Source organism: Cervus elaphus, chromosome 1, assembly GCF_910594005.1.
Source record: "Cervus elaphus chromosome 1, mCerEla1.1, whole genome shotgun sequence".
Classification (NCBI taxonomy): domain Eukaryota; kingdom Metazoa; phylum Chordata; class Mammalia; order Artiodactyla; family Cervidae; genus Cervus; species Cervus elaphus.
Window position 1 is genome coordinate 20,655,528 of NC_057815.1, and position 26,286 is coordinate 20,681,813.

Consider the following 26,286-nt stretch of genomic DNA (forward strand, 5'->3'; position numbering starts at 1 on the left):
AGCAATAAATATATAATGGGCTCCCCTTTTGGCTCAGCTGGTAAAGAACACTTCTACAAGGTGGAAGACCTGGGTTTGGTCCCTGGGTTAGGAAGATCTCCTGGAGAAGGGAAAGGCTACCCACTCCAGCATTCTGGCCTGGAGAATTCCATGGACTGTATAGCCCTCATCTGAATTAACTTCACCCATTCTGGTCCGTTTTAGTTCACAGATCCCTAAAATGTCAGTGTTCACTCTTGCTATCTCCTGTTTGACCACTTCCTATTTACTTTGATTCATGGACCTTACATTCCAGGTTCCTATGCATGCTACATATTTCACTTATTTGGCTGACTATTTACTGTCATCCTGACAGAAATTTGCACTCCAAGAAAGTAAGACTATCTGCTTTATTTTTTTTTTTTATACTTCCATATCCACAACTTGAATAATACCTGGCAGAAGAAATAAACATTTGTTCAGCAAATGACTAGAAATTACATCCTCATGACATAATCTTGTATACTTCCCTGTTGCCTTTAGTGATTTTCTGTTCCCTGCTTTTCACATATGACTTTATTATTTTTTATTGCTAACACATTTATTCATTGCTCAACTCAACCATTTTACAATAAAAAAAAAAAAATGAGGCCTTGGGGTTTGAGAGCCTTACCTAGGGTTATGGGGGGATTTGGTGACAGAGCCTGAAGCACAAGCTGAAGCTCTTGACATTCATCTTCCAGGAGGTCTGTGTGACTCTTTGTCTAAATGCTTGGCTTCTAACCTCAAAAGAGGAAAATTGATTGGGTTTGGCAGTTCAGACTCACTGCTCTGGTTGGATTCCTCACCCTCTGTCTTCTTTCTGTGTCGGAAGTGATGTGTTTTTCCAGCCGCAAGTAACAGGCCCATCTTTATATTTCTCAATGGAGCATGAAACCACTTTATGCTCTGCTGATTCTCAGGAACACTTAGGCAATGCTGGGCTGTTAGATCCCAGGTCACTTGGGATCACAGAACTGCCAAAGTGAAAGGGAAGAAGAGGTTCTCCCAAGCCAGCTTCCTTTTATAGCTGAGGACCCTGAAGCCCAAGTTAGGGCACAGGGAGGCAAGATGTACCAGGTTTGTATGACCAACATGGTTTCCACATGTTAAACTTCCTGCCAGTGACCCAGTGACCACTTTTGACTAAATGTCTTTTCAAACTAGAAATTTAATTTTTAATCTCCCAATTGCAGGTTATACATTTCTCATCTAGGAAAATGGATTTTGTTTCCCTTGAGGTATTCCTCCTATGGTCAAGTCTGCATTAGTCTGGAAAGATTGATGCACTTTAAGGGTTTGGGGTTTTCCTGCACCCTATTTCTCAGGCCCTCACATAAAGGAGTGCTGTCCCCACTGCCAAGCGAGAGGCAGGTGCAACAGGACCTCAGTGAGTGCTTCCTCTGTGGTCATCATCAACAGAGCTACCATATAACCTACATAAATGGAACGTGAAAATGTGGGATATCAAGCAAAGTTTTCTGGAGTCACTTAGCTAGAGAATAGCAAAATGAGGACTATAACTAGGGTTTTTACTCTAGGTTCCATTTTTTAGGCAGAACATTTTATTTGTGTATTTGATAACTGTACAGATGTCTCTGCCCTCATCTCTGTATTCTTATTGAACCATAAAATTCCTAAAGAATGAGACTTGTATCTGTTTAACTCCATTTTTATACTTTCAGCAAAGTACAAACATCAGATGGTCCAGGTTTCATTTTTGTTTCCACTGCAGTGGAATTGTGGTATGTTTTAACAGAATAATAGCTGGTTACCACAACTGAATAGAGAGCTGCAATATCAGTTGGGCCTTGTCATTCTGGACGTTTGTTTAGTCAAGTTTATTACATCCTTCCCATTGGCCAAACGTTTGCTAAGATCTGGAGATATGAAATGTATATAATTCTTGCCTTGCTGACATTACTAAAGACAGACATGCCAAAAAGTAAAAACAGCAATGTGAATTAAGTACTATCACAGAGAAATTATGGGAAGGAAACCCAAACCTAGGTAAGAACAAGTATTAATTCTTTAGATAAAATTGGAGTAATCAATAAATGAGGAGGAGGAAATATAATCCAAATAGTAGGAATTGCACATTCACAGACTAGCAGGCAAGATGAAGCCTGGCATTTTATCCAGAATCACATGTTATTCAGGTGGGAGTTCCACAGGGAGGAGGATGTGCTGAAGATCAAGAGGCAGCACAAGTGAGGTTTTAAGGAAATTACTTGTGCAGTACATCATTAAAGAATTTGAAAAAAAAAAAAAAAAAAAAAGGACACAATTACTCACCAGGTTGGGAGATGGAAGGAAAGTCCCTAAGACAGAGACCAGCGGAAGATTGGTCAGTGATCCACAGTTTGATTCAATTCACTCAGTGCTGTGAACCATGCTGAAGACCCAGGATATGTTCTAAGGCTGATGAAAAGTTCTGAGAATTGAAAAGAAAAGGATGTTCTCTAAAATACGAAACATTGCAGAAATAAAATTTCATCTGCTGAGTTAAAACCTCTTAATAATGTACATTCTGTCCATGTAATTTATTTTTTAATGTAACAGTGGCAAAAGTTTAATTTGAGTAGGTTTCCTCACTTTGCAACAGTTGCAAAGAGTGCAAATTTTGCTGAGCCAAAGCAAAAAGAGTTACTCCAAGATAAATATTCAGAAGAAAATTTAAAAACTCTGTACATGAAAAGAAATATTAGTTATGGTGTGGTAGGTGGATTTTAATGTGTTTTTCACATGGTGTGGGATAGGGCCCCTGAAAGTCAGAATTCTCAGGATTTCTGAGGTCTTTATGGCCCTGACCTTCAGCAGAGGAGCAGAGGTTTTTTGGTGTGGTGTTACTGGCTGGAGAAGAAAGTTTATCCAGGCAGAAAGAACCATGCATTCTCAGCCTGCTCTGACCTCAGCTCTGACACCGGTGGCAGGGACCTCGGGAAAACCACGTCAGGCCTCTGTGCCTCATTTTCCTCCTCTGGCAAACGTGCAATTGGTCTAAAGTCAGCTGCCACGTGGCCCACAGAAATAGTTGGCTGACACAATGTATTTTTTATTTAATTTTTATTAAAGTAACACATAGATTCAGTTTCAAAAAGTCAAAAGTATATGGAGACTTGTAACAATAGAATAGTGGTTCCCTGCTTTACCCCTTCCTAACTTTGAGTCCTGCTTCCAACAGGCAATAACTTTTAATCCAACAGTTTCTCCTGGTGGTGCCCTTTTAAAAAAAGTCATGTGTTTATTCCATAACATTTTAATTTTCAACTTTAGTTCTCATAAGAGCTGGAATTAGGGTGAGGCAAGTGGGGCTCTCACCTTCACAATATTTATTTCAGGCAAAATATTTATGGGGGTGCCACAAAAGTCAGAAGTCAAAATAAGTAAAATTTTAATGCAATATTTGAAAAAATCAAAATTATGCAAAAAATGTGTGATGAGTAAAATACCAAAATTTGCAATAAAGGCAGGATCTGACAGGGCTGAGATTAGGAGGAAGTGAGTGAAGCTGAACTGTACAGCATAGAATAGGATTCTGTCTGTCCTTAAACTCTTACTATTGGTGAGTAGGAATTCCCACCCTGCAAATTAGAATTTAGCTCTTCTCTGTCACACACGGGCTCCCCTGTTTTCCTCCCTCATCCCCTTCCACCTCATTAGGAATCACCTGGGGGCTTCTAAAAATTGTCATGGCCCAGTTTATGTGCCAAACCAATTAAACCAGAATGTCTGGGATTGAGATGGAAGGCCTCAGTATTTTTTAAAATACCCATGTATGGTTCTACTGTGCAGCCCAAATTGTGAACCACTGCAATCAAGTGATATGGCAGTTTCAACTGAATCACTGTAAAGTGCTTAAGTCATTTGAACAATACACAGTTGTTCACAGTTGAGCCCATAATGTACAATATTTATGTTTTGATATTGTTTAAGTTTTCCTTTATCTTTGTTTACTTTTTATATATTGATCACTAATTTATCCCAGAAGTCTAGCAGAACTCTGAAATGGTTCTCAATCAAACACAGCAGGTAATTTATTCAGTTCAGTTCAGTTGCTCAGTTGTTTCTGACTCTTTGCGACCCCATGGACTGCAGCATGCCAGGCCTCCCTGTCCATCACCAACTCCCAGAGGTTCCTCAAACTCATGTCCATCAACTCAAGGATGCCATCCAACAATCTCATCCTCTGCCATCCCCTTCTCCTCCTGCCTTCTTCAATCTTTCCCAGCATCAGGGTTTTTTCCAATGAGTCAGTTCTTTGCATCAGGTGGCCAAAGTATTGGAGTTTCAGCTTCAGCATCAGTCCTTCCAATGAGTATTCAGGACTGATTTCCTTTAGGATGGACTGGTTGGATCTCCTTGCAGTCCAAGGGACTCTCAAGAGTCTTCTCCAACACCACAGTTCAAAAGCATCAATTTTTTGAGCTCAGCTTTCTTTATAGTCCAACTCTCACATCCATATATGACTACTGGAAAAACCATAGCTTTGACTAGACAGACCTCTGATGGCAAAGTAATGTCTCTGCTTTTAATATGGTGTCTAGTTTGGTCATAGCTTTTCTTCCAAGGAGCAAGTGTCTTTTAATTTCATGGCTGCAGTTACCATCTGCAGTGATTTTGGAGCCCCCCAAAATAAAGTCTGTCATGGTTTCCATTGTTTCCCTATCTATTTGCCATGAAGTGATGGGACCAGATGCCATGATCTTAGTTTTCTGAATGTTGAGTTTTAAGCCAACTAATAAAAAGGTAATTTAATAGGGGCAGACATTTTCCTGGAGACATCCCCCTTAGAGTTGTTCTCATGGTCTGCTTTGGCATGCTGTGCAGCCGTCATCCTGGGGCCTCCCTTTCTCTTTTTCTAGGTTTGGTATCCATTTTCCTGGTTCCCATGTCATATTTATGTGTGGTTGTTCAGATCCTCCTGTTCTGGAACATTTCCCTGTACTAATTCTTTGATAATTTTCACCTTTCCATTTTTTCCCCCCTGAAACTGCTATGATTTAGTTGTCATATTAATCCTATAATTTTCTTATATTTATGACATTCTGTTGTTCTAATTCCTAGGAAATGCCTTCAAATATTATCTCTCAACACTTCTGTTGATTTTTAAAGTTATACTTTAGTATATTTTTACTTCCTGGTTTTCTTTTTTTTCTGAGAGCTTCTCCCTGCCCCTCCCCCCACCCCCACCATTCATGGCTGTTTCATGACTGCAATAGTAATAACTACTTCTGCACTTCTGAGGATGTTAATATTTTCACTATATTTTTTCAGGTTTTCTTCTATATTGCCTCTGTTTCCTCAATTTACTTGTTCTTGTTTGTAAGTTTTGGTTTCCAGCTTTCACATTAGACCCTTTCCTTGAGTATTGGGAAATTCTTGGCTCTGCATTAATTTTTAAGAGTGAGGCACTCCCACAGCCACTATCAAACTTAATGGTGAAAAACTGAAAGTATTTCCTCTAAGATCAGGAACAAGACAAGAATTCCCACTCTTACCACCTTTATTCAGCATAGTATTGGAAGTCCTAGTCATAGCAGTCAGACAAGAAAAATAATAAAAGGAATCTAAATTTGAAAGAAAGAAGTAAAACTCACTGTTTGCAGGTGAAGAGAATCCGAAATATGCTACCAAAACTATTAGAACTAATAAATAAATTCAGTAAATTGTAGGATACAAAGTCAATATACAGAAACCTGTTGTATTTCTATACAAGTATAACAAACTATCAAAAAGAGAAATTAAGAAAACAATCCATATATAATTGCAATAAAAAGAATAAAATATACAGGAGTAAATTATACTCTGAAAACTGTAAGACACTGATGCAAGAAATTGAAGATGACACAGACAAATGGAAAGATATACTGTGCTCATGAATTGGAAGAATTAATATTGTTAAAATGAACATTTTACCTAAAGCAAGATACAGATTTAGTACAATCCCTATCAAAATACCAGGGGCACTCTTCACAGAACTAAAAAGTAATTTTAAAATTTCTATGGAAACACAAAAGACTGCAAATAGTCAAAGCAATCTTGAGAAAGAAAATCAGAGTTATAGATATTACATGCTCTGATTTCAAACTATATTACAAAGCTATAGTAATCAAAACAGTATTGTACTAGCACAAAAACCAGACACATGGATCAATGGAACAAAATAGAAAGCCCAGAAATACTCATGCTTATATGGCCAGTTAGGCTATGACAAATGAGGCAAGAATATACAATGGGGTAAAACAGAGCCTCTTAAATAAATAGTGTTGGGAAAATTGGATGGCTACATGGAAAAGCTGACTGAATGGGAAAAGATAATTGCAAACAGTACGTTCAATAAGGGGTTAATGTCCAAAGTATACAAAGAACTCATACAACTCAACATCAAAAAAAACCCCAAATAACCCAATTTAAAAATAAGCAGAGGACCTGAATAGACATTTTCCAAGAATATGTACAGACAGCCAACAGAAACATGCAAAGTTTCTCAACATGACTAATCATCAGGGAAATGTAAGTCAAAACCACAGTGAGACCATTTCACATCTGTTGTTATAGCTATTATCAGAAAGGTAATAAATAATAAATGTTGACAAAATATGGGAAAAGGGGATCTTTGTGTGCTGTTAGTGAGAATGTAAATTGCTACAGCCAATATTAGAAAACAATATGGAGGTTCTTCAAGAAATTAAAAATAGAACTACCATATGATTCAGTAATTTCACTTCTGGTTACTTATTTGAAAAGAACAAAAGTGGAAATTCAAAAAGATGAACACCAATTTTCATTGCAGTATTATTTACAATAGACAAGATGTAGAAACAACCTCAGCATCCAACAGATGAATGGATAAACAAATATGGTAATAAATATATACAATGGAATATTAGCCATAAAAAATAAATTTTTGCCATTTTGACAAATGGATGGGTGAATCTGGAGGGTGTTATGCTAAGTGAAATAATTCAGACAGAGAAATGCAAATACTGTATAATCTCACTTATATATGGAATCTAAAAAACAAGCAAGAAATGAAAATAGATTCGTAGATACAGAAAACAAATCAGTAGTTGCCAGAAGGGTGGCAGCAGAGAGTGAAATAGGTGAAGGGGGTTAAGAGGAACAAAATTCTAGTTATAAAATTAATAGTCTACTAGGGTGTAATATGATCAATAATGTTGTAATAAGTTTAATGGGGACAGATGATTATTAGACCTATTGTGGTGATCATTTTATAATATATACAAATATCAAATCATTCTGTAGTACCGCTTTAACTAACATAATGTATGTGAACTAAATTTTAGAAATCAATTAAAAAATAAAACCCTGTTCCCCTTAGAAGAAGATATTAAAATAATAAATTGAACCATTAAAAAAAAAGAGCGAGGCACTAAGAAACTGCTTGAAAGCTCTATGTGTGAACAGGTTGGTGTGTAGACTGCAGGGTGCTGACCTAGCCACATTCCTTTGTGTGTCCTGCCCCTCAATTATTAGCATCTGCAGACCTTTTCTCTTGAGTCCTTTGAGGGGATAAGCCTGATTGCCAGGCTTCTTAGAATCGAGGGTGATGGTGGAAAGTAGGGTAGTTCACTGTTCAGAATATAGATTGTTAATTTAATCTCTCTGTTTTCACCAAAACATCAATATCAGGGCTGGCTCTACTCACATACACTGTAATTTCACTGGTCTAGGGCTCTTAATAATCTCTCAAAGCTCATCAGCTTGCTCTAAGTCACTGTTAGGGAGGATGGGAACTTCACTGTGGTACAGTAGCTGTGACAGAAGGAGGAGAGAGAAAAAGTCACCTTCGAACTGGGTTCACTTGGGGAATTTAGAATTCAAATCCCTAGGAAAAGGCAATTGGAGGTCTGGATACATACACACACACACACACATATATATATATATAGTCGTGGACAATTTATGGACTATATGTATATTATATAATTATATATATAATAATATGGGGAAATATATAATATAATATGGACAATATATATAATATAATATGGACAATATACATAATATAATAATAATATGGACAATATGTACATATATATATATTGTCTGTGAGACGGGGAGGGGAGATGGTGGTGCTGTCCAGGGGAGAAAAACCGATTTGTTGCGCCAGTGCCACTGGAGAAACACCAAGAATGTGGACACATTCTGGTTCTCCTGTCCTCACGAGTCATCAAATAGTCTGTCACTGTTCTATAATTCCCCACTTTGTGCCTTACGGTCTGTCTACAGGTTGAATTCATAATCTCCCAATTAAGCCGTATGCCTTAGTCTTATTGGCAGCATGTTTGCGGGCCCTCTTCTGAAGAGGCTCTTCCGGGCCGCAGCGGCACGCCCGTCTCACCCTGGTTGCGGTGCCGGGCCCTCCCCTCCATGGCGCCGCCGTGCCGGGCCCTCCCCTCCATGGCGCCGCCCTGCCGGGCCCTCCCCTCCATGGCGCCTCCGTGCCGGGCCCTCCCCTCCATGGCGCCGCCCTGCCGGGCCCTCCCCTCCATGGCGCCGCCCTGCCGGGCCCTCCCCTCCATGGCGCCGCCCTGCCGGGCCCTCCCCCTCCATGGCGCCTCCGTGCCGGGCTCTCCCCTCCATGGCGCCGCCCTGCCGGGCCCTCCCCCTCCATGGCGCCTCCGTGCCGGGCCCTCCCCTCCATGGCGCCGCCCTGCCGGGCCCTCCCCTCCATGGCGCCGCCCTGCCGGGCTCTCCCCTCCATGGCGCCGCCAAGCGTAACTGGGTCCGTCATTGCGCCCGAGCGACCAGCGCCAAGCGCAGCGTCCAGCCTGCATGGCTCACTTATATGCCTCTTCTGTCCTAGGCAAGTGCTCCCTGTTCACAACCTCCTTTGTGGAATTAATTCTAAATTGCAAGCATTTACCTCACATCTCCACTTTGCCCTTTCTCTTTTGACCTTCTGAAAGCCTTCTCAGCGCTCTGCTCACCAACTGCACTCGTTTTGACTGGCGGAAGAGGGGTCAACAGAGAAAAGGAGCGTGTCAGATCTTGTCTTCACGGGGCAAGAGAAAACAGAGAGAGGGAAATCTGAAACTGTATTTACCTTCAAAAGCAAATAGTCAGTACATCACAGCATTCATATGTGAAGCATGGTCTGGGCAAACATAAAAATGTCTTGTCTCATCAGTAGGAGTGGCAGGGCAAATGCAATCGGTCCCTGCGAAAGAGCTGCTTACCTACATTTGAAGGCGGTGCCTTCATGATTGAGCTTCCCCCGGTGGCTCAGTGGTAGAGAACCCGCCTGCCAGTGCAGGAGACGTAAGAGATGCCTGTTCGATCCCTGAGCTGGGAAGATCCCCTAGAGAAGGGCGTAGTCACCCACTCCAGTATTCTTGCCTGGAGAATCCCAAGGACAGAGTGGCCTGGTGTTTCATAGTCCATAAGGTCACAGAGTCAGACACGACTGAAGTGACTTGGCAGGCAGGCACGCCTTTATGATTAGCCAGACCCCTGGGTTAAAATATCAGAGGTGAGGGGGAAAAAAGGCAGGCATCACGTGGTTTAGTAAGTGGGAAATGCCATCAGAACTTGCTGTGGTTTCATGATATGCAATCACTTTTCTCTAGTGTTTCTCCAATTGGCTGGTCATTCCACCTCTCTGTATCTCTGTTTTTCTCATCTGTAAAGTTCAGGGGTTGGACTCGAGGTCTGTACTGCCCACCAGGGTCTCTACTAGCCACATGTAATTATTGAACATTTGAAATTGTGTTGTAAGTATGAAAGTCATGCTGGATTTTGAGGACTTCATACAAATATAGAATGTAAATATCTTATAATTTATTGAATATATTTGGGGTGATAATATTTTGGATATATTGACTTGAATAAAATATGTATCAAAATTTCACTTTCCCCCAGCTTTTCCAGAAAACTGGAAAAAGTAACCATTGCATACATGATTCTCATTGTGGATCCTGTCATATTTCTATGGATTAGCACTACCCTAGATGGTATAAGGCTCCTCTTAGCTCTCCAATTCTATGACTCTAGATGTTATTTTAAGTACTGATTCCCTGCTAGTTACTCAGGAGAGAAAACAATTCAGAGAACATTTAAAATAATTCTTGCCATTGCAAAGCTCAGAATCTCACTGTAGAGGCTAAGCTTAGGTCAATGGAGAGTTCTTTATCCTTAATCTAATATCTGACTCAATAAACAAACATGGGAAATTAGAGAACAATTAGTGTGGATATATTTAAATTGACAAGATTTAAGTAAAAGCAAAGTATCTCTGAGTGAACTCAATGTTTTGTTCTAGGGCAAGTCCTAATATACCTTGCATATTCAAGCATTCTTTTACCAAGAAAGTGAGAGAATTTCTTTCCCTGCCATTGTCCTCTATATAAAGCTCTTGGTTGGTATGCTGCCTCCTATTTGACAGCAGAAGAATCAGAGAAATTTATAAGTATGAGGATGAAAAATGCTAATAAATTAAGTATGTATAGAAGATTAATTTTAACCTTTAAAAATATTACCAATACTTAAGAGGCATACATTTAGAAATTATCTTGGTAGCTTTTTGCTCATTGATATTCAAATACTGAAGGGCTCAATTAATTTGGGGGGGAAGAAGAAACACAGAAGAAAAACTGCTGGTCTAGACATCTCAAAATGACTGATTCTAAATATTATATGGCAAAGTGAAGATGCACCGTAATTTCAGATTTTGAACTATTTTCTGGCAAATTTTTGGACTCTGTTGAAAACATCAAACATATTGGAGAAACAGTTTGATTTGACAGATTCCCTAAGCTTGAAACTTTCCCTCAGGAAGTAGGGAAAATAAAGTCATTGCTGTAATTGAGCTGAGTTCTTTCATTTGGAAGCAGGAATAAATTTGCTCATTTAGATAAACCATTTAGCCCCTCCTCACCCTTTAATGATCTTCCTTTTCCTTTAGAGCAAATCATAGTTGTGTTCCCAGTAGGCAGGAGAATATCATTAATACTCACTCCAAAGTGAAAAGAACAAAGTGGCTCAGATGGTAAAGAATCTGCCTGTAATGCAGGGGACCTGGGTTCAATCCCTGGAGGAGGAAATGGCAACCCAATCCAGTATTCTTGCCTGGGAAATCCTATGGACAGAGGAGCCTGGTGGGCTATAGTCCATGGGCTCGCAGAGAGTTGGACATGACTGAGCTAATAACTCTTGCTTTCTTTCACTGAGTCAAGGTCCTATCCAGGTGAAAGAATGTTTTTGCCTTTAAAGAGCCCGTTGCTCTTCACCCAAGTCCATGCCCACTTATCAGTCATAATAACAAAGTAATTTTCAGGGAAGAGCAATGCTGTTCAGTTTCCCTTCTGGCATAGGATATCTTTTTGCCTTTTCATACTGTAAACACGTTGCTGACAAAGGTCCGTCTAGTCAAAGCTATGGTTTCTACAGTAGTCATGTATGGATGTGAGGGCTGGACCATAAAGAAGGCTGAGAGCTGAAGAATTGTTGCTTTCAAATTGTGTGGCTGGAGAAGACTCTTGAGAGTCCCGTGGACAGCATGCAATATCAAACCAGTCCATTCTAAAGGAAATCAATTCAATATTCATTGGAAGGACTGATGCTGAAGCGGTAGCTCTAATACTTTGGCCACCTGATGTGAAGAGCCGACTTATTAGAAAAGACCCTGATGCTGGGAAAGATTGAGAGCAGGAGGAGAAGGGGATGATAGAGGATGAGATGGCTGGATGGCATCACTGACTCAATGGACATGAATTTGAACAGACTCTGTGAGACAGCGAAGAACAGGAAGCCTGGTGTCCTGCAGTCCATGGGGTCACAAAGAATCGGACATGACTTAGCAACTGAACAAAAACAATATGATATCAGTCAAGTCCCTTATGAGCTCTCCTGTGATAATCTGAGTTGGGACTCTTAGCAGATCTTCAAATCTACTCTTCTTGGAAGTCACTCCTGTCATGGGAGAAAGAGAGTACACAGTCTCTGCTGACATGTGAAAACCGAGGCCAGGATGTCATTCATTTTTTCAGAAACCAGCATAATGTTTGGCTCACATAGAATTCACTAAATGGTGAATTAATGGTGGTTTTTCAATAGAGCTTTGGACACAGCTCCTTCATATCCTTGACTGAAAGCTAGGAAATAGGTATTTCTGAGTTATAAGTAGTTTATACAGAGGTTTAGAATGAATGGCTAAGAGTATAGGTGTTTCCTAAAACTTTAGTAGCTTATGAAGATGTAGTTGGAGAGTTGGGCTATTTCAGGCCTGATTTCCTTAAAAGTGAGACAGACAGGAAGAAAGCAGCCAGCTGCTTTTATACATGTTGCAATGACAGAATGAACACATCATCTAGGAAAACAAATAACTGCAAATATTCTTCTGAATAAGCAGGAATGGAAGATGGGAAAAACTTCTGAAAACACTTTATACTGGGATTTTTTTTTCACAGCTTTCCCAATCTTGGAGGTTGTAAGAGAATTGTTTTATGTGGTTTTGGTCTGTGCTTGCAACATACGGCAGCCTATTCCCAAACACAAAGAGGTATTTCAGGATGTCTGGTGAATGATCAGTGGTTTGCCTTTTTAACTCTTCAAAATATAAAAATTAAACTGATTACTTAAAACCATTTTTGTTTTCAGGGGTTAAAAATTATCTATTCCTTAGCACTAGCTTCTCTGGTTTTTATGCTGTCTTATGTTCCAATGAGTCTCTCTGAGAAGTCAAGAATGATATTCTTCTTATTATTATTTTTCACCCAGTCCAAAAGACCTCTCTCAGTCTTTGTTTTCTATGATCTGTGTGACCTCCACTTGGTATCACCAACCACCTGCTCCTTCTTGAGATCTCCTCTGTTCTGATTTCTAAGACATCATGTATGCCAGCCCCTGCCTAGCTCTTTGATAGTGCCTCTGTCTCTTCCACAGCCTCTCTTGGGTGGGTTTAATGGAAGATACAGGGACTGAATATGTTACCAATCTCCTGTGGGTAAGGGGCCCTTCAATGGGTCCTTTGCCTGGAGTCACAAATGCCAAAATTGAACGAGACTGGGTTTGGCATTCTTTGTTCATTGATCAAAGAATGGAGAAGGGAGAGCTCCTGCTCTAAAGATCCCTTCTCTTCAAAGGAAGGGGAGCAAAGGAATTTTAAGGGATAGGAGGCAGACGCGTCATCAGGTTCTAGATTTTCAGGGGTGGCTGGGACATGTGCCGTCTTCCAGCTCCTTTGCAAATGGCACAAATTGTGCCTAGCAGAGTACAAATCCTGCCCTTGAGTGGCTATCTCAGCATGGTAATGAAGCAAAGGTGACTTTCAGACACCTCCAGGTCTGTTTGCACAGGCTCATCCCTGTGGTGAAGTCAGAGCTGGTTCTGTACAATTGGCAACTGTGTATCTCTCAAAGTACCTTAAAGCTTCTCTGCCAACCATCAGGCACTTTTGAAAGGAGCACAGACACAAACAAGGCTAGTGTCCTTCAGCTCTCAGATACTGGTTTGGAAATGCAGGGGTAAATCAAGGCACACGTTCTTCAGCTTTGAGAGGCTGTTACGGGTGACAAACGTAGTTGGTTTTTCAAGATTAGAATGAGGAGGAGGGAGGGAACATAAGCACGAAATGAGACCTGACGGAGGTCCTGAGGGCCACGAGGGCTGTGCTAAAGATTCTGACTTTTATCCTAAGGGAAGTGTGGAGCCACTAACATAAGAGATGTAGGGTCTGTCTATCTGTCTGATACATACATATGTATATATTACTTATATAAATGCATTTATGTATTATTTACATAAATGTATTTATATATTATTTATATAAATGTATTTATATATAATTATACATTATACATATAATATAATTGAATACATTATATATAATATATATAATTAAATACATTATATATATAAATATAAAATGATTACTTTGCGTTTAAATGAAACACTCCAAATTCAGAGCAAGAATGGGAGTCAACAGTGGAAGCAGAGAACCTGGCTGGTCAGGAGTCTACGGCATAGTTCAGGATAGAAGAGGTGCTGACTTGGGCAAGTGTGATGGTGAAGGGTATAGAGCGTGCTTGAAGAACTGAAGAGTTACAATAAAAGATCCAGTTTCAAGGCACTTAGAGCTTTTTTTTCTCTTTCTACGGCCACTCCAAGCAGAGTGCAGGACCTCAGCTCCTCCACGAGGGGCTGAGTCCAGACCCGCGGCAGTGAAGCCCTGAGTCCCAGCCACTGGACTGTCCGGGAATTCCTGCCACACAGAGATTAGAAAGAGACTCTGACATAAAAAATGACAGTACTTGAGGAGTGGCAGAAAGCAGCATGTGAATTTCACCAAGGGGATAAAGGAAGACGTCATCAGCTATGGTTCAGGTAAATCAGAGGAAGTCTCAAGAAGACCCTTCTAAGTATTTAAGTTTGGCTGATATTGGGGTTGTAAGGGTGGGGGTGGGGTGACAAAAAGTGGCGGGACAAGAATTAGTGTGCGTTTCCTGACGGGCCTTGTTTGGACTTAATTCTATGGGGTTGGGAGTCATTTAAATGTTTAGAACCCTGGAGGGTGGAAACATTTGAATTTGGAGCCATCATTACAGCAGCAGTGAAGAGACGGGTTAGAGGCAGGGTGGGCTGCAGCCGGGAAACCAGCTGGGGAGACTCCTTTAGCTGCCTGGGTTAGAGGGGATGATGAGGTCAGGAAGGAAGGCAGGAGCAGCGGGGAGGGTGAGGAAAGAACAGAACAAGGAAACATGGAGAGGCTAAAACTGACGGGTTTTCTGAATGATGCATGAGCGCTGTTAAGGAGAGGGAGAAATCCAAGTCCCATCCCACGTTTCTGGTGTGGGGAACCGGGCAGGTGAAGGCGCCAGTGACCAAAACAGGGACGCACTTGAGGCACAGGATGATGGACTTCATTTGGGACTGGTGAGGCAGATGAGCCTGTGGAATGCTGCATGGAGATATCCAGTAAGTAGGGGACAGAACAATCTGGGCTGGACTGGAGACACATACACACAGTCGTCATGACAGAGATGCTGAGTGACAAGCTCCTGAAGGTGGGAGTCCCCCTCTGTCTTCTAGTAGATCCCCTAGTGTAGCTGTTTAGTGCTTTGTACAAAGGGGATTCCGTAGCTTTGTACAAAGACATTTTAAAGTCTACTGTTAAGTTATCATCATGAGAGTAGGTTAAGTGAAAATGTTAGTTGCTCAGTTGTGTCTGACTCTTTGCAACCCCATAGACTGTAGCCTGCTAGGCTTCTCTGTCCATGGAATTCTCCAGGCAATTGGATGGCATTCTCTCCTCCAGGGGATCTTCCCGAGCCAGGGATGAAACCTGGGTCTCTTGCATTGCAGGTGGATTATTTACTGTCTGAGCCAGTAGGTAAATTCTTTGTAGATTTTGAAGCACTTTAGGACAGTATCAAGTTCATTATAGAAGAGGTAATGTGACTGACAAGCCAGCAAAGTAAATTTTAGGGCATTTTAAAATACAGAGGCAAGATTGTATCTCATGAATTCCTCACCTAGGTTTACAGGATATTGGATGACAAACCCTTAGGCAGTGATGTACAATTTGTCATTAAAATTATTCACACTTGCCTTACAGGCACTCTGCTGGCTTGTTTGGTTATTATATGCATTACGTGACTATCACCATGATTTTAAAAGCCTTGGACAAACACTGTAGGCAAAATCAGAATATATACATTAAAAAAAAGATCCCTTGCTTTCTTCTGACTGTGCTTGGTAGATTTTGGATGCCAGGGTGTGAGTCACGAGATTAAAGGAAGAAACCTAAACACTCAGTTATGGAATCTCAGGACTGGCTTTTCAAACATGAGTGTCTGTAAGAAGATTTTCCTAGAGCTGAAAGGACCTCGGTATATAATAACTCAGGATGACGGTGATGATGATGATGTAATAAAGTCTCATAGCAACTGTATAAGGTAACATTTGTTACTATGTTCACTCACAGAGGTGGAAACAAAGTATAGAGAACTGTGAAACATGCCCAAGGTCACACTGTAGGGAAGAAGTAGGGAAAGAATAAGAAATTGGATCTGTTGGCTTCTAGAAGTATACATAAAGCCACTCACTTGACAGATGCTTATTGGGCACCTACTAAATGCTAGACTGAGGTAAGATGTTGAGTAAAACAGATTTGTTCTAGCTTTCAGGGATTTAGTCTAATTTGGCAGAAAGAGAATTCCAGATAAACATCTACTTCTGCTTCATTGACTATGCTAAAGCTTTTGACTCTGTGGATCAAAACAAATTGTGGAAAATTCTTCAAGTGATGGGAATACCAGACCACCTTACCTGCCTCCTGAGAAATCTGTATGCAGGTCAAGAAGCAACAATTAGAACTGGACATGGAATGATGAACTGGTTCCAAATTGGCAAAGGAGTACATCAAAGTTGGATATTGTCACTCTGCTTATTTATCTTCTATGCTGAGTATGTCATGTGAAATGCTGGGCTGGATGAAGCACAAGCTGGAATCAAGATTGCTGGGAGAAATATCCATAACCTCAGATATGCAGATGACACCAACCTTATGGCAGAAAGTGAAGAGGAACTGAACAGCCTCTTGATGAAAGTGAAAGAGGAGAGTAAAAAAGTTGGCTTAAAACTCAACATTCAGAAAACTAAGATCATGGTATCCAGTCCCACCACTTCATAGTGAATAGATGGGGAAACAATGGAAACAGTGATAGAGTATTTTGGGGGGCTCCAACATCACTGTAGATGGGATACTTGTTCCCTGGAAGAAAAACTATGATAAACCTAGACAATGTATTAGAAAGCAGAGACTACCTTGCTGACAAATGTCTGTATTGCCAAAACTGTGGTTTTTCCAGTAGTTGTGTGTGGATGTGAGAGGTGGACAATAAAAAAGACTGTGCACTAAAGAACTGATGTTTTTGAACTGTGGTGTTGGAGAATACTCTTTTTTTTTTTTTTTTTAATGTTTATTTGTTTGGCTGTGCAGGGTCTTAGTTGCAGCTCATGGAATCTTTGCTCTTCCTCACAACATGTGGGATCTAGTTCCCTGACCAGGGATTGAACTGGGGTCCCCTGCATTGGGAGCGCAGAGTCTTGGCCACCAGACTGCCAGGGAAGTCCCTGGAGAATACTCTTGAGAGTCCCTTGGACAGCAAGGAGATCAACTCAGTAAATCCTAAAAGAATTCAACTCTGAATATTCATTGGAAGGACTGATGAAGCTGAAGCTCCAATACCTTGGCCACCTGATGCAAAGGACTGACTCATTGGAAAAGACCCACTGCTGGGAAAGCTGAGGGCAGGAGGAGAAGGAGATGACAGAGAGTGAAATGATTGGATGGCATCATCGACTCAATGGACATGAGTTTGAGCAAACTCTGGGAGATGGTGAAGGACAGGGAGGGCTGGCGTGCTGCAGTCCATGGGGTCCCAAAGAGTTGGAAACAACTGAGTGACTGAACAGCAGCAACTAGCAGAAAGACAGTATAATTATATAAAAGTAGTGTTGTTCAGTTGCTCAGTCGCGTCTGACTCTGCAACCCCATGGGCTATAGCCCTCTAGGTGCCTCTGTCCATGGGATTTTCCGGGCAAGCATACTAGTGTGGATTACCATTTCATCTCCAGGGGGTCTTTCCTACCCAGGGATTGAACCCACATCTCCTTCATTGCAGGTAGGTTCTTTACCACTGAGATACCTAGGAAGCCCATATAAAAGTATAAATTATAGAAATGTTATGAAGAAAATATACATTGAGATATTAGAGAACTTAAAAACTTTTTATTGTTAAAATTCGGCTTTTTGGTTTTTTCCTTGGTTTTTCAATTCTGATTGAAATGTAGTCATTTTACAATGTTGTGTAAGTTTCAGGTGTACAGAAAAATGATTCAGTTATACATATCTATATGTCTATTCTTTTTCTGATTCTTTTCCATTGTAGGTTATTATAAGATATTGAGTATAGTTTCCTGTGTTATTTGATTATTTGTTTTACATATAGTAATGTGTGTATTTTAATCCCACACTCCTAATTTTAGAGCACTTCTAATGCATGTAAAGGATTACCATAGCACTTGGCACTATGACTTGATTAAAAATATTTAGCAACCTATATAGTTCTAGTGCTGATCAGTTAGAATATATGAAGCTCTATCATCAGAGTGGAGCCAGCTGGGGCTGTTTTTCTGGTGTATCTATGCCTGAGTATCTGTGACTCCTGGCACATGCAAAGTATGATTGCGGTGCAGTGACTGATCAGATCCAGCCTTTATCCCACTTCCCTAGTGCAAAGCCTTGTACTCAACAAATACCAACTGAACTACTGTTTATTCATCTGCATATATCAATAAATTGTTTTAATTCCTGGAGCTTTTCCCAGCTCCACTGTAAAAATGAGGAATTTTGTTCTCTTTTCTTTTATTTATAGTCTAACCTCTTGAGAAAACTATGCAGGTCAGAAAGCAAAAGTTACAACTGGACATGGAACAACAGACTGGTTCCGAATAGGAAAAGGAGTACATCAAGGCTTTATATTATCACCCTGCTTATTTAACTTATATGCAGAGTACATCATGAGAAATGCTGGGCTGGAAGAAGAACAAGCTGGAATCAAGATTGCTGGGAGAAATATCAATAACCTCAGATATGCAGATGACACCACCCTTATGGCAGAAAGTGAAGAAGAACAAAAGAGCCTCTTTATGAAAGTGAAAGAGGAGAGTGAAAAAGTTGGCTTAAATCTCAACATTCAGAAAATTAAGATCATGGCATCCGGTCCCATCACTTCATGGCAAATAGATGGGGAAACAAGGCTATGGTTTTTCCAGTGGTTATGTATGGATGTGAGAGTTGGACTGTGAGGAAAGCTGAGCACTGAAGAATTGATGCTTTTGAACTGTGGTGTTGGAGAAAACTCTTGAGAGTCCCTTGGACTGCAAGGAGATCCAACCAGTCTATCCTAAAGGAGATCAGCCCTGGGTGTTCATTGGAAGGACTGATGTTGAAGCTGAAACTCCAATACTTTGGCCACCTGATGTGGAGCTGACTCATTGGAAAAGACCCTGATGCTGGGAAAGACTGAGGGCAGAAGGAGAAGGGGACGACAGAGAATGAGATGGTTGGATGGCATCACCAACTCAATGGACGTGGGTTTGGGTGGACTCCAGGAGTTGGTGATGGACATGGAAGCCTGGTGTGCTTCAGTTCATGGGGTCACAAAGAGTCGGACACAATTGATCGACTGAACTGAACTGAACTGATAGTCTAACCAGTCCATCCTGGAGTGCAGGAGGCATTTGTCTTGCATCAATGATTGTCGTGAATTTGGCCTGTTCTTAGGCTTAGAGAGAGTCATCTAGTAGTATTTTTGTAAAATGCTTCGGCCTGTGCCTGGCACATACTAAGCACCATGTAAGTGTAGCTAGTATTGTTACTGCTTCTGTTATTTTTATTGTCGCTATTGTTATTGTGCCTCTATGCACATGCTACTCTTGTTGAAACTATGAGCTCAGAATTATGAACTTCATCTATTATCTGTATTCAATAAAACATATTGGGCAGCCATCTGGGAAAAACCACTTGAATTCCCACCTCCGCTTAAATAAATTCCAGATGGTGCAAAGATTTGATTGTGAGAAACAAAATCATAAAAGCAATAGCACATAGAGAGGATAATTTTTAATTTGATTCTGGAATAGAGAGGGACTTTCTAAGTTGAACAAATTTCAAAGGCATAAAACAAAACATTGATGCTTAACCCAACTGCATAAAATAAAGAGTGACTTCATAAAGGAAAAACATAGAGAGAAAATACAATTAGAATCTAGGGGTAAACTGCAATCATAACATAGGCAAATGACTATTTTCTTTAATGCATAATTTCCTCAATACATTGATACCAGAATAATTGCTAAGAAAAAGGCTATAAACTTATCTAATAACAAACTAGATAAGGATATTTTAAAAACATTATAAAAGTAACTCTTTAACATGAAAAGAAGCTCAACCTTATTCAAAATAAGACAAATGAAAATCATTATATTGGCAAAGATAAAGAATGAAACCATTGAATTGAGTTAGGGGTTGAGGGTGAAGGGAAATAAATATCCTCAAACATTTTTGGCAAAATGGTAAATTGCTACAACTCCAATGTAAAGCAGTTAGGCCAATCTCTATCTAAAACAAAAATGCAAATTCCTTGATTCAAGCAATTATATTACTGATTTTTCCTAAAGACGATTATTTTTACAAATGTGAAATGAGGACTGCATAAATGTATCCACTGTAGCATTGTTTGTAATAGGGAAAAATAGGAAACCACATAAGTATTCATCAAGAGGGGTCAGGTTAAATAAATTGCATTAGTTCTACACTATGGTGTACTATATAGCATTTAATAGAAGTAAAATTGGTTTTTATGGACTGATATAATCTACAAACTGCAACATAAATTTTTAAAGTGAAAAATTCAAGATGCAAAACATGTGAACCAAGCTACCATTTTGTAAAAATATATTTTCATATACACTTTCCCAAACAAAATATCTCTGGATAAGAAATAACAGAAAAAAAGAAAAAAGAAATGATTACAGGGGAGAACAAGATGGCAGAAGAGTAGGTGGATGTGCAGTACCTCTCTCTCCACGGATACGTCAGGAATACACCTTCAGACACAGAAGTGCATGCAGAACACCAGCTGACAGTGGACAGGAGGACCTGACCAGCGGAAAAGAACATTTGGAACCATGCAAAACTCAAGAGGATGAAGGAACTAGGGGGGAAAACCAGAGTGTTAGTAGGACTGGACCTGCCCTCGGTGGGTGGGGGAACTGAAGCAGGGGTCTGACCCCACATCGGGGCAATTGTCGGAGTCAGAGGAGAAACATTTAAGGCTGAGAGTGAGAAAGCTGATCTGTGGCAGCCTAAATGGAATGAGAATCAGACAGCCCTTGCTGCAGCCGTACATACCCCAGACAGGGATGCAGGTCCCCTGGAAGGCGCAGCAGCTGGGAGCTGGAGCTTAGGGGTTGTGGAGGAATCCCAGGGCGAAGACTGCTGTTGACTGTGGAGAGATGGATCCAGGGAATGTGAGGGAGGAGACTGTGGTGGGAAATGCCTGTGGAGGAAAGCCAGGCAGTCATGGAAGCAAGGTGATACTGCTGAGTCACACATATGGGGTGGAGCCATCACCATAGCCCCTCTCCCCAAGCGCCAGCATCCACAGCTGAACAGTAGAGACGTTGGCCCACCAAATGCCTGATGCCCTGAACTAGAGGAGGACCCCAGCCAGGGGGGCCCCCTCTATGTGCCTGACATGCTGAACAACAGAGAAGAACCCCAGGCAAGGGAGCCCTCTAAGTCACTGAACTGGCGGAGCTACGGAGAGAGACTGGCCAAAGAGGCCTTCTATCACCAGCTACAAGAGGCTCAAAAAAAACACTCTGATAGGGTCATAACTCCTGCGGTGGAGGCAGGCCATGTCCCTGCACACTTGGCACCGCCAGGGTCCCCGTGACCCAAGCAGCTGTGCCACCTTCATGCCCAACTCTCACTGGGGTAGAGCTGCCACAGGCAAAAAATGTCTTGCATCTATGTGTGCAGGGTCGCTTTGGTCATGTCCGAATCTTTGCGACCCTGTGGACTGTGGCCTGCCAGGCGTCTCTGTCAGGGGGGTTCTCCAGGCAAGAATCCTAGAGCCTATTGGCCAATGCTGGTTGCCACACCCTTCTAGAGCACTGTATGCTGCCCTAGCCGCCAACTCCTCTGAGTACCTGTGCTGCCAGAACCCCCATGACCCAAGCAGCTGCATCACCTCCACCTCTGGCCCTCACAGGGGCAAACCCAAGTCCTTCAGGGCAGCCTCGGGGCAAACCCCAGGGGACGACCCACAGGCAGAGGTGGAAATAAAACCACAGTTGAAACCCAGGGGCAGTGTGGCTAAGGAAGAAGACCCAAACCCTTCCCACCAGCTGTACACGCTGCAGATTAAATCCACATGATCAACTACGCAGATTCTATGTCTGTGGAATATATAAAAGGACTTTGAGAGCTCCCACAAAAGAAAATGCACTAGATCTGATAGCTGTGGACATGGGAGGCAAGGACACACAGGAGTAGGACCAGATTAGAATCTGAGCTGCCAGGTCTCTGGACAACAGGTCCAGAGATCAGCACAGTGTTGAAGGGCATCCTAGGGAGGTGAGGTGGACTGTGACTCCCAGCGAGGGAAAGGACTCTGACAGCAGTGACTCAAGGAAAATTTTATTATTCTTATGTTTTGACTCGTTCTGTAGACTCTTTCGGATTTTTTTTCCTTTCCCCTCCCCCTGTTGTATTTGTTCATTTTATTGGCACTATGAAATCTTATTAAGCTTTTGAGCCTTATTTTTTTTTCTCAGTCACATTTTTTTTATTGCTTTATAAACTTCTGCCTCTACATTGGGCGTTTGCAGTTCTGTGGAGTTCTCTCTTTTCTCTCTCTCTTTTTATAGTTTTAATTTTTAAACCTATGATTATTTTGTCTACATTTATTCCTTTGTTTGCTTTTCCTACTCTTCTTTTCCCCTTGCAGTTAATCTTTAATGTATATAAATCTTCTTTATTCACCTCTATTTAACATTGCATATCTATTCTTTCTTTCCTTTCCTCTCAATATATATTTGTTAGTTTTATTTTCATTGCTTTATTCCCCACTTGGCACCTTGCATTAGTTTTGTTTTCCAGTTTGTGCTTTAGTTAGTTTTGTTCTAAACTGGTAGATATAATTTTTGGCTTCCTTTGTTTGCCAGGTCAGTCTATTGTACTTTATTTTAGTTGTACTGTTTTGACTTTGCTTATGGGTGTATATGTATATGTGTATATTCCATTATTTTTGCTATTATTTGCCTGATTTTCTAACTGCCATTTACCCAGGGTTCATCTTTGGTTTCTCATTTTTGGGTGTTTGTTTTAATCTCACTTAATGCCATAACAAACCACTTGTGGGATCTTCGTTCCTGACCAGAGATCAAGCCCTGAGCCTTTGGACTGGGAGCACTAACTCCAACACCCTAGACTACCAGAGAAATAACCCTAGGGAGTATCAGATAGTGAGAACTCACACAAAGGAAACCACTTGAACACAAGACCCGGCATCACCCAACCACCATCTAAACAACAAACAGAACAAAAACACAAACCAAATCAAGAGCAGACAAGATCACCACCTCACTCAGCTTTGCCCATCAGAGGAAAAACAAAGCAACCAACAAAAACTCAGCACAAATCTCACCCTATACGAAGCTTACACAAACTACTGGACCAACCTTAATGAGGGCAGAAACCAAAAGGAAGAAAGGATTCAACCTTGAAGCCTGGGAAAAGGAGACCTCAAACACAATGTTTTAAAAAAGATAATGAAAAGGCAGAGAAATACTACACAAATGAAGGATCAACTAGAAACACAGAAGTCCAAACAAATGAAGAGGAAATAGGCAAACTACCTGAAAAAAAATTCAGAATAATGACGGTAAAGACGATCAAAAACCTTGAAAGCAAAATGGAGAAAAATGTAAGAATCAATTAAAAAAGACCTAGAAGAATTAAAGAATAAACATACAAACAACACAGTTACAGAAATTAAAAATACTCTGGAAGGAACCAATAGCAAAAAATGTGAAGCAGAAGAGCAAATCAGTGAGCTGGAAGATAAAACGGTGGAAATAAGTTCTGAAGAGCAGAATAAAGTAAAAAGAATGAAAAGAACTGAGGATGGTTTCAGAGATCTCTGAGGCAATATCAAACACACCAACATTCAAATTATAGGGGTCCCAGAAGAAGAAGAAAAAAACAAAGGGTATGAGAATATTTTTGAAGAGATTATATTTGAAAATTTCCCCAACATGGAAAAGGAAATAGTTAAATCCAAGAGGTGCAAAGAATCCCATACAGGATAAACCCAAGGAGGAACATGCCAAGACACATACAAATCAAACTAACAAAGACTAAACACAAAGAAAGAATATTAAAAGCAGCAAGGGAAAATCAACAAGTAATACACAAGGGAAACTCCGTACGTTTAACAGCTCAGCAGAATGTTTAATGGTCAGCAGAAACTCTGCAGGCCAGAAGAGAATGGCAAGATATATTTAAAGTACTGCAAGTAAAAATCTACAATCAAGATTACTGCACCTGGCAAGGATCTCATTCAAAATTGATGGAGAAATAAAAAGCTTTTCAAACAAGCAAAAGTTAGGAGAATTCAGTACCACCAAAGCAGCTTTACAACAAATGTTAAAGGGACTTACATAGTCAAGAAATACAAGAGAAGAAAAAAGATCTACAAAATCAATCCCAAACAATTAAGAAAAATGGCAATAGGAACATATATATCAATAATTACTTTCCATGGAAATGGATTAAGTGCTCCAACCAAGAGACACAGACTGGATGAATGGATACAAAAACAAGACCCATATATGAGCTGTCTACAAGAAACCCACTTCAGACCTAAAGACTCATATATACTGAAAGTGAGAGGAGGGAAAAATATATTCCATGCAAATGGGAAGCAAAAGAAAGCTGGAGTAACAATCCTCATATCAGACAAAATTGACCTTAAAATAAAGAAGATTACAAGATACATAATGATCAAAGGATCAATCCAAGAGGAAGACATAACAATTGTAAATATCTATGCACCCAACATAGGAGCACCTCGATACATAAGACAAACACTAACAGACATAAAAGGAGAAATTGACAGTAACACAATAATAGTAAACTTTAACACCCCACTCACACCAACAGACAGATCATTAAAACAGAAAATTAATAAGGAAACACAAATCTTAAATTAGATAAGATGGATCTCATTGGAATCTTCAGGATATTCCATCCAAATGCAGAAGAATACACTTTCTTCTCAAGTGCACATGGAACATTCTCCAGGATAGATCACATCTTGGGTCACAAGTCAAACCTCAGTAAATTTAAGAAAATTGAAATCGTATCAAGCATCTTCTCTGACCGCAACACTATGAGACTAGATATCAATTACAAGAAAAAAACTGTAAGAAACACAAAGACATGGAGTTTAAACAATACATTTCTAAATAACAAATGGGTTACTGAAGAAATCAAAAGGGAAATAAAAAAATTTCTAGAAACAAATGACAATGAAAACACGACAACTCAAAACCTATGGTATGCAGCAAAGGCAGTTAAGAGGGAAATTTATAGCATTACAATACTACCTCAGGAAACAAGAAAAACATCGAATAGACAACCTAACTTTATACCTAAAACAACTGGAAAAAGAAGAAGAAAAAACCCACCAAAATTAGCAGAAGGAAAGAAATCGTAAAGATCTGAGCAGAAATGAATGAAAAAGAAATGAAAGAAACAACAGTAAAGATTAATAAAACTAAAAGCTGGTTCTTTGAGAAGGACAAAATTGACAAACATTTAGCCAGACTCATCAAGAATATAAGAGAGAAGAATCAAATCAACAAAATTAGAAATGAAAAAGGAGATGTTACAACAGACAATGCAGAAATACAAAGGATTATAAGAGACTATTATGAACAACTATATGGCAACAAAATGGATAATCTGGAAGAAATGGACAGATCCTTAGAACGGTTTTGTCTTCCAAGACTGAACTAGAAAGAAATAGGAATTATGAACAACCCAATTACAAGCACTGAAACTGAAGCTGTGATAAAAAATCTCCCCCAAAATCAAAAGCCCAGGACCAGATGGCTTCACAGGAGAATTCTATCAAACATTTAGAAAAGAGCTAATGCCTATCATTCTGAAACTGTTTCAAAAAATTGCAGAGGAAGGAACACTTCCAAACTCATTCTAAGAGGTCACCATCACCCTGATACCAAACCCAGACAAAGACAACACAAAATAAGAAAACTACAGACCAGTATCACTGATGAATATAGATGCAAAATCCTCAACAAAATTTTAGCAAACAGAATTCAGCAACACATCAAAAAGCTCATACACCATGATCAAGTTGGGTTTATTCCGGGGATGCAAAGATTCTTCAATATACACAAATCAATCACTGTGATACACCATATTAACAAATTGAAAACCCATATGATAATCTCAAGAGATGCAGGAAAAGACTTTGACAAAATTCAGCACCCATTCATGATGAAAATTCTTCAAAAAATGGGCATAGAAGGAACCTACCTCAACATTGTAAAAGCCATGTATGCTAAGCCTACAGCAAACATTATTCTCAATGGTGAAAAACTGAAAGCACTCCCCTAAGATCAGGAACAAGACAAGGGTGT